This window comes from Halyomorpha halys, unplaced genomic scaffold, assembly GCF_000696795.3.
Source record: "Halyomorpha halys isolate HHAL.00 unplaced genomic scaffold, Hhal_1.1 Scaffold942.1, whole genome shotgun sequence".
Classification (NCBI taxonomy): domain Eukaryota; kingdom Metazoa; phylum Arthropoda; class Insecta; order Hemiptera; family Pentatomidae; genus Halyomorpha; species Halyomorpha halys.
The window spans coordinates 413,563-426,237 of NW_027111194.1; positions in this window are offsets into that span (position 1 = coordinate 413,563).

Here is a 12,675-nt window from a genome sequence, read left to right on the forward strand (position 1 = left end):
TACCTATCACATAATATTATGATGAAAATTGAGATAGCGAAGGAGTATTTTTATAAAAAATTGAGCGTTCAAAAAGGTTGGGAGGAACTGTCTTAAAACAAAGGGTTCTACTTTGAGGAAAATGTGTTGTTAAGTTGATAAATATTAAAACTTGTTGAGCCAGTGGGAAGGAAATCTTTTCACTTGTTGTAGGATCGTGCTAGTGTCAATTTGTATAATAGAAACGGTACTAATGTAAAAACGAAATTAAAGTTAAAATGATATCGCTCTTATAAGATGAAAAGTCACTTAAAACCAATTAAATTTCTAACATAGTTGAAATGAAAATCTTCATTAAGTATATCTGTTTTCTATAGCAAAACAGGCAGTTTTCTCGAATACACGATTGGTTTTTTTCCTTCTTATTAAGACCGATGAGAAAACCGTTCGTGTAGCAGTAAACATTTTCTTGTAAAAGTTCAAAAAAGCACCAGAAATAGAAAAACGGCGTGAAACCCTCCTCTCCCGGCCTCCATATATTCTTATAAACAATTATTTACATCCCTTAGCATCGCCCAGAGTTGAAAATGAGATTAGTAATTATTATATTTTGAATTGGTTTTTTTGATGAATTATTTTATATAAATTGATATATCTCATTGGGACATTTATATACCTAGAACCGTTTAGCACTGGAAGTTTTAAACTAATTGGAGCTCTATGGAATATCCTTTCACTTCTCTTTATAAGAATATTAAAACTATAAATCGCCAACATCTATAGTATGTACACATTACTATACTAGTATACAAGCTATACTTGCCATGCAAAAATCAATGGTATAGGTGAGTATCAGCAATTGTACAAAACAGACGGTTCGGATGGACGAGAAAACTGATTGAAAACAAGCATGCTTCACTATTACAATTTATAATTAAATTAATGTCTATTTATAACTAATATATGTAAGACAATAGTCATTACTGATTGAGCCAAAGTATCACCAATTATGTAATTGTAATTATTTTTTGTAAGACACTAGTGCTTTTGTATCCACGCCTTTGATAATTATAGTATTAAGCCAACAGGGAACAAATTATTAATTTTGTAAAAAAATAACATACATCACCAACATTAAACTAAACCAGAAAGAAACTAAAGTATTTCTAATTATATAGTAGATACACTGGAAAATAAATGAAAAATTATCATACATTTTGGTTTAGTGAAAAATGAATAAAGTATTAGCAAGAAAATTTTGAAGATAGTGTTTTCATTAGACAGAGCTGGCTGAACAGAAATCCTTGGGTCACGTTGCGATTAGAAACAGTGTACGTGTGTGGATGCCTCGCGTGCCTGGGCAACATTGCTCTCACTTGCTTAGAATTGTCAGTGAAGTTTCTTTCATTACTGTACTGTACGATTTCATTTTGTGATTCATTGCTGTCATTTTTGAATGACTTGGTTAGGTAACTATCGTTCTGAAGTGAATGAATATATTTTAATCCCAAATGTTTGTAACATATAACTTAAAAAATGCAATGTCATATCGTGTGGTGAATACTTGAAAAATGTAAGAACAAATCATCTTTTCCTGGAAATATGTAAAATTAAATACAAAATATGTTGAAATGTCTAAATACATTCTGAAAAATCACGAAACATATCCAACCGCAAAATTACAATCCCTTCCACTTCATAGCCTCGGTGAGCCTTTGTACTAATGAGAAGTACAAGTAATTTCAGTGAAATTTTATAACGGAAAAATTATAAATTTATTGATGTGTCATTCATTGATAAACCTTTCGATGTTTTAATTAATTTTTTATTTCTTAACCTCTTAGAAAGTTTTATTTTAACATATACAAATATATAAACAATAAAATACATATATACAGACTAATACAATTTATATTATTTTATTGCCTGAAGGGATTTTTAGAAGTTAGGAATGGTCTATTGTGGGTGTAGGAAGCTCTTTCGAAATTATTTGTTTTCCAATTTGTTTGGACACAGAAATAATTAATTACATTCAACGAGAGACAAAATTTTCATAATTAACAATGGCTAATTATGACAATTCTGTCTCTGTTTTTTTTTATTTATCTTGGGAAATGTTCCTAGATAAAAAAAAAAATCAAAGAAAACAAAAACCATATTTCTTATTATTCATGGCTATTGATAAAAGTCAGTATATTGATAAAATCATATTATTTCTGGTGAATGATAAATTTATATTTTTTTAGTAAAAAAAACTAAAACTTTATATAACCCCAATAATAATGACTTGGTTTTTGGCTCAAAAATTTATGAACCGACTGTTTGCATGGGATAACGTTACATTTTCAAATTTTGAGGCAAAAAAAATGCATAGTAAGTTGGATTACTCAAATAATTTGTTCTTTATTTAATGATTAAGTCGTTAATTTATTCCAAGCTTAGGGATTAAAAATAAATTAAAAACAGTTACTTCGCTTCTACATTCCTCTTTATCTTCAGTCATTCTAAATGGAAGTAACCACTCGGAATAATACCCAGTTTTTCCCCTCGACTTCACCGGACTTTAAGAATTCTCAGGTGCATTATAAATTCAAATCCTTCATCATACGATAAAAAAAAGACTTTCTACAAAAACGGTGTCCGGGGCGTCGGCTATCTCAAGATCAGTGTGAGACTTGTCACTTTTCCCAAATAAGCCAAGGGGAAAAGCCACGGCCGATTCCTATCGCACCGGCCCACCACTAATATCCACCAAAAATCCGAAACTATATCACATAGATTTATTGAGTTTCACTATAATTTATAGTGAGTCAATGCTGAACAAAACTTCTGAAAATACTGATAAAATACACCTAAGCCTGCATAAAAAATCTGAACATGTGAATCACTATATTTTATATAACACTGTATTAATCAAAAAGAAATACTGGCTCAAGAAATTAAAAATTTGAAAAAAATTAATGCATGATGTATGAACAGTCAGATACTGGAAAAGAATATACTTGATCGAGAAAGGAAAATAATTAAATTGGGGAGCTATATTATACTTATAAATTTAAAAAGTTCGAACAATATATCGTTATTCATCGAGTTTGGGAAAAGTATATTGTATATTGATTGATGCGATACGGTAATCAAGTACCACATATCTTATATATCGAATAGTAAGAAGCTATCGCATACACAACAATATTTTGTTTTTGGCCCTTGATACCGATTGTTAAATGAATAAAAAAATTGATAGTACGTATTAGCTAGTATTATTTATTATAACTTATTTAAAACATATTTTTTTTTATATGTTTATGTTCCGTTTAAAGTTATCATAGGGATCGTCTGAAGAAATATATGATCATCATTTATATTTATGCAAAGACAAATAATGAGAATTATACGTACTGGTAGAAGTTTTAAACAGAAGTTTAAAAAAAAAAAAATCACTTATAATATTACTGGAAGATCCCATACGAAAAAAAATACATGATTAGCCAATTAAAACAGAAAATGACAAGATCATATAAATACAAAAAAAAAAAAAAAATCATAACCCATACCGACAACTCAAGATCCATCAACCAGAGACCGTACATAATTCTGTACAAATACTGCACAACATGACCTTCAACTCAAAATTTCAGACGTTCTTTAGTAACAATATTTTAATAAAAATCAAATGAGATAAAATATATTTATTGCATTTTAGATAAATGATTTGTGTCTGTACTATACAATATTAATGATAAGCGGTGGAAGAAAAATTATCGGAAGATCTTCGGAAAGTATTCAAGAACATTTTCTGAAAAATTCTGCAATTCGAAATAGGTATTAGAAAAAATTCTATCCTAAGGTTTTCTGTTTTTCTTAATTTCTATCCTCACTTAATTTTTTTCTTCAGAATGCAGTATCTAAAAATTTTATTTCATTGTACCTAGCATTAATTAAAAGTACCTATTTGCTAATTTATTTATTTTTTTCCTTACCTTCATACTAATATTTGTCTGAGCAGTGCTATAATGTAAAGTATATGAAATATAATTTAAATTTATAGCATTCATAAAAAATAGTAAGGGGAAACATAATCTATATATTTTTTATATAAATTAAATAATAAAGCGAATTTCAAATTATAAATTTTACCGTGAACAGAAGATGGTCGTGGGACAGTGATGAAACACAAGTAAGTAAAACTTATTTTATTTGGACCGACGTTTTGCCCTAAATTTCAGGACTTCATCTGGGTTGAAAACAAAAAACAAGGGAATAACTGTAATCCAGAGAAATATAATTAGAAAATGAATGAAGACAGGAAGGAGGCCCGAAGTTGAGGCTGAAATGTCGGCACACATATATACACATAGAAAAGTAAATTTTCCATCTTTCCTAACAACTTTGTGTACTTGAACTTAATCTGTATAGAAAAGTAATTTCCGTAGTACGAGGTATGTTACGGTAGTGGAGAAGAAGCTTCTGCGAGTTACGGCATCCATTAAATATTAGTTTTACAACTAACGCGCTACCATTAGCGACAGCTGACCTCCCACAAATATTTTTTTTATCCGCTGCCGTTCCGCAACAAAAAAAAAAATAATTATCTCATTCAAACGAACATTTTTCATAATTATGTCATCATTCTGTGATCTCTGACAATGACTAAGTCGGCTGATTTAAGGTTTATAACACCACATTAAATTCCGTTTAACTGAAATCCGTGGAGTTTTCTCTTTTAAGTTTCGACACTACATCTTACCTAAAGCAGTAAAAATAAATTAGTTTTAGATTTTCTTCAACAAGTATAATAAAAAGCATCGGTAGCTGATTCCAGGCTAAAGTAGGCTCTATCATCATTATTTGGTTTTAGTACCTGTAATTGTATTTACTTTGTTGTAATATTTTTAATAAATTCTATTATACTAGTCAACACCAATTTATGTAAATAAAATTTACCAAACAGAGTGTGTCCAATGAATATTATTATGTAGAGTGGCGATCAAAATTAGACCGCCTGTTATAATGTTTATATTATAGCACTTAATGCCAGATGTGACATACATTATTAAGTATCACATAGCAGAATTATTCAAATAATTAAGAATTTCAAGGTCATAAAAAAAAATTCTATAAATGTATCTATATTTCATCTTTCTTTTTTTAAAATTAACTTTATAATTTTGTAAACTTAAAATAAAATAAAAACTAGTAATTTTACCACTTGAACAATAAATAAAAAAATATTGTAGGTCCTAATTAAAATCAGGTCTTATTATTTTCTATGTCTATATTATTTTATTTTTTAATGATTAAATTATTTAAGCCATAAACTACTTTAGTAATGCTTAATACTATTTTAATAACACTATATTAATATATAAAAAATAAATAATACTAAATTAATACTACTTTATTAATGGAAATGAACTACTCAAAGGAAACTGATCTGGTTAGTGATCAGGTCCCACACACGGAGTGACTAAGTGATTTAAATCAATAATTTCCTACATTTCATAAAAGAAAGAACATCATTTTTGGGGATACATTGGATAATGGTTGTAATATTATTACAGTCATGAATCAATGTTGCTTCATTTCCAAAGCATCTGATCTCTTATTACACTGATGGAGGTCAAACAAGGCGTTGATAGAGGTGGAAACAATATATATTTCATGTAATGTAAGTACGTGTATTAATATAATATAAAATGCGCGAAATATTTTTTTAATTTCATTTTTAATTCAATATATATAGTGAGGAGAAGTATTGCGTTGAAAAATTTTGAATTCTAGTTTTTGAAGGTGATTCACGTTCTGAGGTCCTCTGATTCCAAACTACCAAGTCTGGCAACATGGTCTGATATATGCGTAAGACACCAGGCTCAAACACGAAAAATCATACAAAATTGAAATTACATATTTAGGATAGGATGGGACATGAAAGCAACTGTTTCGATAAAATCAACTAACCGAGAGTTCTTTATAGAATCGATATATCCTACTTTTTTCGATCTCAAAAACAACTCATATGGTTTGAATTAACTTGGTATATCAATATAAAATTATGTGTTAGGATCGTTTTTCCTCGTAGAAATAGTCTGACTGTACTTCAATGGCGATTATTCAAAAAAATCTTAATATCGTTAATTTGAAAAAAATTAACTATTTCAAATTTTCCTCAGTAGTGAAAAACGAATAAATATAAACTATAAGATTCTATCTTTTGTAACCTAGTATTTATTCAGTCGAATCATCTTTTTTCTGACCAAAAATTTAGGAACAAGCATTATTTAAAAAAAAACTTTTGGAATATGAGTCCGCATAAGCAACTGGGAGTCAACCAACATTTATGTGGAATTCTAGAATGTTTATTTGCAATACATGAAGCGTGCTGCGTCTCTCTATTACACTACTATACAGATTTTGAGCCTTGAGTTTTTGTTTTAAAAAAAAAAAAATAATGGTTGCATATGTTATTTAAGTTAGTATGTAATTTAACTAAGTTCTTATGTCAACTGGCAAATATATTTAATTTATATTTTAACATTTTTCACTATATGGGTATTTTTAATATGAATGGGTATAATGGTAGCTGTGCCAACCTTATTATGTTCGAGATGAAAAAAGTTATAATATTTAGTTTTTATATTAAAAATAGATGCAAAATATGTCGATTTTATTCCATCTAATGGACTTGAATATTATTAGATTAATTATACATAAATAAGGTAAATTATCAATATGTTTGATTTACTTATAGTCGTAATCCACTTTGCATGATAATAGGGCCGGTGATAAAGACAATTGGGAAGTAAGGAAGGAGTTAAATCCCTCTTCTTCGGAAAGAATTAATTTCAAATCTGCTCCGGATCCCATCAGTGTAATCAAATTTCTTGCCGAAAGATGTAATTTGCCTAACAATTTCACTTTAAAAAAAAGAAGGATTTAGGCTGAAAGAGATATTGAATATCTGAAGATGGGATGAGAGCTGGTCGAAAAGTAGAGACAAACGTGCCGAATTATCGAGAGCGCCCCATTAGCAAGGGAGAATTCCGACAATTAAGGCACAGTTAAGTTTCGAATTTGCAAGATAGAAGTCCCAAGGAGTGGGGGTTCGTCCTAACCAATCAGCGGAGTCCTCCCTTTCTATTGGTTCGTCGTATAATTAAACGATAAATGATAATGAACGAATTGATAATATTTCATCGCTGCGTTTACGAAAACTGATGATTAATTCGGTTTATTTTCCACTACGGTTTTATTTTCTTCTCATCCATACAACTAATGTTGCACAAGTGAGAAAAAACATATCTTTAGCTAAAGTTAGTGCTGTCTAATTTTTTTTTTTATCATATACCTATAGGGTTGAATTTAGGATTTTTTTTTTAACTACACCTAATCTATTTTTATTTCATTAAAATAAAAATTATTTGTAGTCGAATATGTATTTATTATATACTGTTATAATATAAAAATATAAGTAATTATACTAATAGCCGTTTATTTCCCAAGTTACTTTACTAGATATTTAGATTGAACGTGCCACCCACTCGAAGATCGGCTTATCAGATGTGTTGGTGCATAAAGCCATTGTAATTGCGATTACTTTGATTAATAATCGTAATTTCGGACCATATTACTATAAATTAGTTAAAGTAACTAATTAAAATTGTGATTTTTTTCTTATTTCTTTATTACAAGATCGGTCTTGGTTAGCCTTTCATGATTATTGTGTCAGTTTGTTAATTATTTTTCAACAGTTGATAATGAGGGTATAGTCTTGTGAAAGAGACACCCATTACTACTTTTTGTCCTATAATTATGATCTATTATAATTATAAGTAATTAAGATTAATTATAAAAAAATAATTTTAATCCAGAGAAAGAAAATACAAACAAAAACAAATATTAATAGAAATAATATATAAAAAAATAATAACTTCTACGGAACAATAATTAGAGAAGAAGAAAAGAAAAAAAAGTAAAATAATGATAAAAATAAATAAAAAGAGTATAACAGGATATCTTGGATCAGCCTTGGCTTCAATCTTCATGATGAGGTTGGATTGCTTAAGTTGTATTCAACTAATTCTAATAATAGATTTTTTTATGTAATGATCTATCAATTCCACAAGCACATTACGATGCAATTGGTTGTTTCATACAAATAAGAGGTAATTAACTTTTTTTTCGTACAAGATGCTGCTCACCACACTTCACAACCGTACATCAGTAATGGCGTTAGTATTGTTATGTAAATGAGAATAGTTAACGATTGGATACATCATCACAAATCTTATATAGATTTGGGTTACTTAATCTTGAGGATGTTATTGTGAAGATCTCAAGTAAGGATACGATCGAGATGAATTCCATTTATTTATATAAGATATTTTACTGCTTCACTAGCAGAACTCTGATAGGAAGAGAGAAATACTTTATTCATCTATGCTGCCCAAATGCATCAAGCAGCTACATACACATTATACTAATCAATCCGTAATCGGACATATATAAATTGCATGGTATAATAAAATAGAAAGAAAACAGTTTTTTTTTCCTTTTCAATCAATTTCAGTCTATACGCCAAATACAAATATTTCAATTCATTCATTTTTTTCTTTCCCTTTTCTGTTCCTTCAATTTCACCATTTTACAATTTTTAATTCACCCGATCAACAAATTGACTCTCCCGAATTCACCATTCTAGATCCTCTCCAGTGACCCGCTAAACAAATTCACTATTAGACGGCAATGTGAGATCAGACCATTAATAATAGTCACAGCAGTAGATCAGTTTACCAAAAAAAAAACAAAAATAAATACATTCTACGAGAACAAGACTAACACATAGATTCAAAGGAAAATATAATAAAAAGCCGGTTAAAAGAAACACTTGAATGGATAAATAAGTTTTAAAAAAATAAATAAATAATAGTACTAATAAAATAAAATAATTTAATGAATAAATAAGTTAAAACACACAAATCGACAGGTCCACAAATTAAAATAAAATTGTAGTTCTAAGAATATATCGTCTCAAATATATGTATTCCTTCCCGCGGTCCATACTAAGTTAGTCGGAGTCTACTGGCGGTCCGCGGACCGCCAGAATTCGCTGAGTTACATTTTCTATCATGATAACTGCTCATGCTGCTTAAATGGTAGTACAAGGTATAGGAAGACACAAGATAGGTCAAATATGCCACTAATTCGAAACAAATTGATGGATTATAATATAGATTTTCAAGGATTACCTAGAAGGATTTTACATCTTTGGCATGCAAATGTCATAGAAATCGGAAGTGTATTCTCGGAGAAAAAGCGTTGACGGCATGGTATTAAACCTATTGACACGATAAACAACTTAGAGTTATTATTTAGGCACTGACTGTTAATTGGGCTGAGCAGAGGATGAATTCAATTGCTTAGGTATTACTAATATGTCCAAAGCCCATAAAACTAATGGAAGTGGCATTCAAACTTTATTTCAATGTAATTTAATGGCTATAATTATTCTTTAATACTGCTCGTGGAAGATGATTTAAAAATTGTGTAGATTTACAAGGGACAGACAAAGTGATGTGATAGGTATGAATCAATACAAGTATGCCGTTAAACTAATAAAGTGCGCTTTATGGTTCTTGTTGATGAGAGACTGCTGCACCGAATTACAATTTGGCAATTTTGAAAAATAGACTACAGTTCATAAAATTAACTTAAATAAGTACCTTATAGTTTTTGACACTCCTAAGGAGAGGGAACTAGGGAACTAGTAATTATATTTTTTATATTAATATTAATTTTTTAATTTGAGTTCTTAGAGATACAACAGACATCATAAACAGAAAATTATTACAAATGAGGATTCCCTCTGAAATACTCTGTACTATATAATAACCCATAATTTTTAAATGAATTAAGAAAACGAAGACAAGATTCTGTATCTCTTTTAAATTCTAAAATTTAATAACAGTAATACCGGTAACAATCGAAGAGTTTTTTTTTTTTACTAACCCGAAATAAAACGCGGTGAGTGGGTAAGTAATAGGGAAAGTTGAGAAAATGAGTTAAGACTTTTCCACTCCAAAATATTGCTTTTCTTATACAAACAATTTTAAGAAAGGACTGCAATTAAAAATTTATAATTTGCCGAACTCTCCCTAAACTTTTAATGTCGTGAGTCATATTACCTTGGGTTATTCTTTGATGGAACAGATTTGGATTAATCACAAAAGGGGGCCTTGGGAACTTTTTTAAAGACTTCATTTAATTAAAATGTATTTAAAGTTATAGAGATCAATTGTAGGCATTATTTTCCTTTTCTTTTAGGTAGCCTTTTCCTGACGTTATTGCTTATTTAACGTGAGATTTCATAAGGGACGCCTAAATATCAAAAGTTAAATCAAATTAAATATTATAAATATATTTGATAAATTCTCGGTATTTAAATTATATATACATTTACGTTTTCCTGACATAGTAAACTGATAAAAGATCCACTTATAAAATTTGTTTAAACGATCCTTCACTTAATAGGCATAATGCGTATGTATCTTCTTTAAATACATACTAAATATAATATACGGCCTGAGGAGACTGAAAGACTACCAGCCAAACATATTTTGTTTTATATAAATATAGATAATTTTAGATTAAGTAATATAATAATTATGTAATATTTTTAGATTTTGTTTTTGTTGCTTAAATTATAGTGGTTGAATTTACAATTCAACGGGGAAGCAAGAATATTTGTCCTAGGGCCCGAAAAAAATTTCCCCAGGGTTCTTGTTTCTATAGTAACAAAAAATGCAGTATCTAGTAACCTAGTAAAAATTCATTAAATAGAGTATAAACTAAAAATAAAATAACATTTCCAAATTAAAAAATATATAAAGTTTATATAAGATTAAATTAAAATTTATAGATAAAAATGTATGTAAACCCGGTTCATGAAAAACTTAAAGAAAAAAAAAAGGTGAAAAATATATATAATATGGTAAATATTGTGCTATTATTTTATATGACTTTAATAACTTATTGTTACCTTTATGTCATCGTTGTATTATATTATTCGCCAATTAATTTAAATATTTACTTTACTTGTAAATTTACTATAGTATTATTACAAATTAAATAGGTTTTTTAAAATAATTTATGAGCAATACAATATTGACAGCGAAGTACCAATGAGGATTTAATAAATAATAATGAATAAAATATCCAGCATACGCAATATTAATACAAAGATATGTCAATTGATTATTAAAAATGAATTTTCGTCCTGTATAATATTTAATATAATACACAATATATAAAACATTCTACAGTAAGTTATTTAGCATTAAACAATTAAGTAATGTTATTAATGTTTAAGGAGGAATGTAAAAATGTAATATCATAAAGAAAGGAGATTATAGTAGCTCATTAGGTATGTCACAGGGTTCTCAACTCCCTGGCCCATGTTCAGGTAAGGCTTTGGCTAATAATTACTTATCGTCCTTGGGAAAACCTCTTGGGGCATTACCAGTCTCTATAAAATAGGTACCTGACCCCTCAGCAGATTTTGGGAAAAAATCTAGTGGTTAAGCCTAGAAACGGTTTGTTCTTGTCGAATACTGAACCCTAGGCCCTTTATTTTAAAATAGCTTTAATTAATTCTTTCCAGAAATTATCATAATTCTCTATAAACAATATTCCTACCTCTCATCAATTATTTTCCATTATCCAAAAAATAATAACGTCAAGTAATGAACTTAATTGGGCTAAAACATACTTCATGACTAAATATAAAGACTTTAATAAGTTGAAAGAGGATACTTATGGAAGATACATGGAGGAAGAGCTTACAAGATACAAGATACTTAGCCCTCCTGAGAGGCATCTCGTGTATCAGTCAAGGATTTCAAGATTCCAGATCACGAGATGCTAAGGTCCTCTTGTGAGTGTTTTCGCCCTGTAGGCTTATCATCGTTATTTTGTAATGCTACTTATGTATTATTTTTTCAAATTCTTCAACATAATATAATTTCTTTCAATTTTAAACATAAAACGTGTTGTATATGTGAATAAGCTTGATATTTTTATGAAATAAATAATATATAATCCGTATTAGTCATAATATAAGTTATAATCAAGAACAAAGTACTTTCGTCTAATGATAAACGCCATAAACATAAGGTATGAAGAGAACTCTGGTCTTTTTGGCATACATGTAATTTTAAAGTACACAAAAAGTTACATCATATAGGTGTATAAATAAAAAAAAAGCTAAGTAATATATTTTCTTTATTTAAATATTTATATTAAATTACTAATAATTTAGTCATAAAATTTTTATAAAATATAAAATATCTACTATTTTTACTTTTAGAGGCAATAGTATTAATGACCCGAAAACCAATGTAGGGGTGTGTATGTTAGGAACACGAGCAGAGGTGGATCCTTAAATTGTCTTAACGAGAACAGATAAAAATTATTAAGTATATTTTTAATAATTAAGTGGGATTTGAATATTAATATTTTATTTTACAATAGGTGATAAACATAAAATAAACGCACCATATAAACCAAATTATGATGCATTATATGGCTACAATTTGTGGTTTAGCATTAAAATATAACAAAAATGTAATATCATTACAAAAATTAAAAGTTTCTCTTCTTTAAGGAGTTCTACCACTATTCGACGATGAATACCATTATATA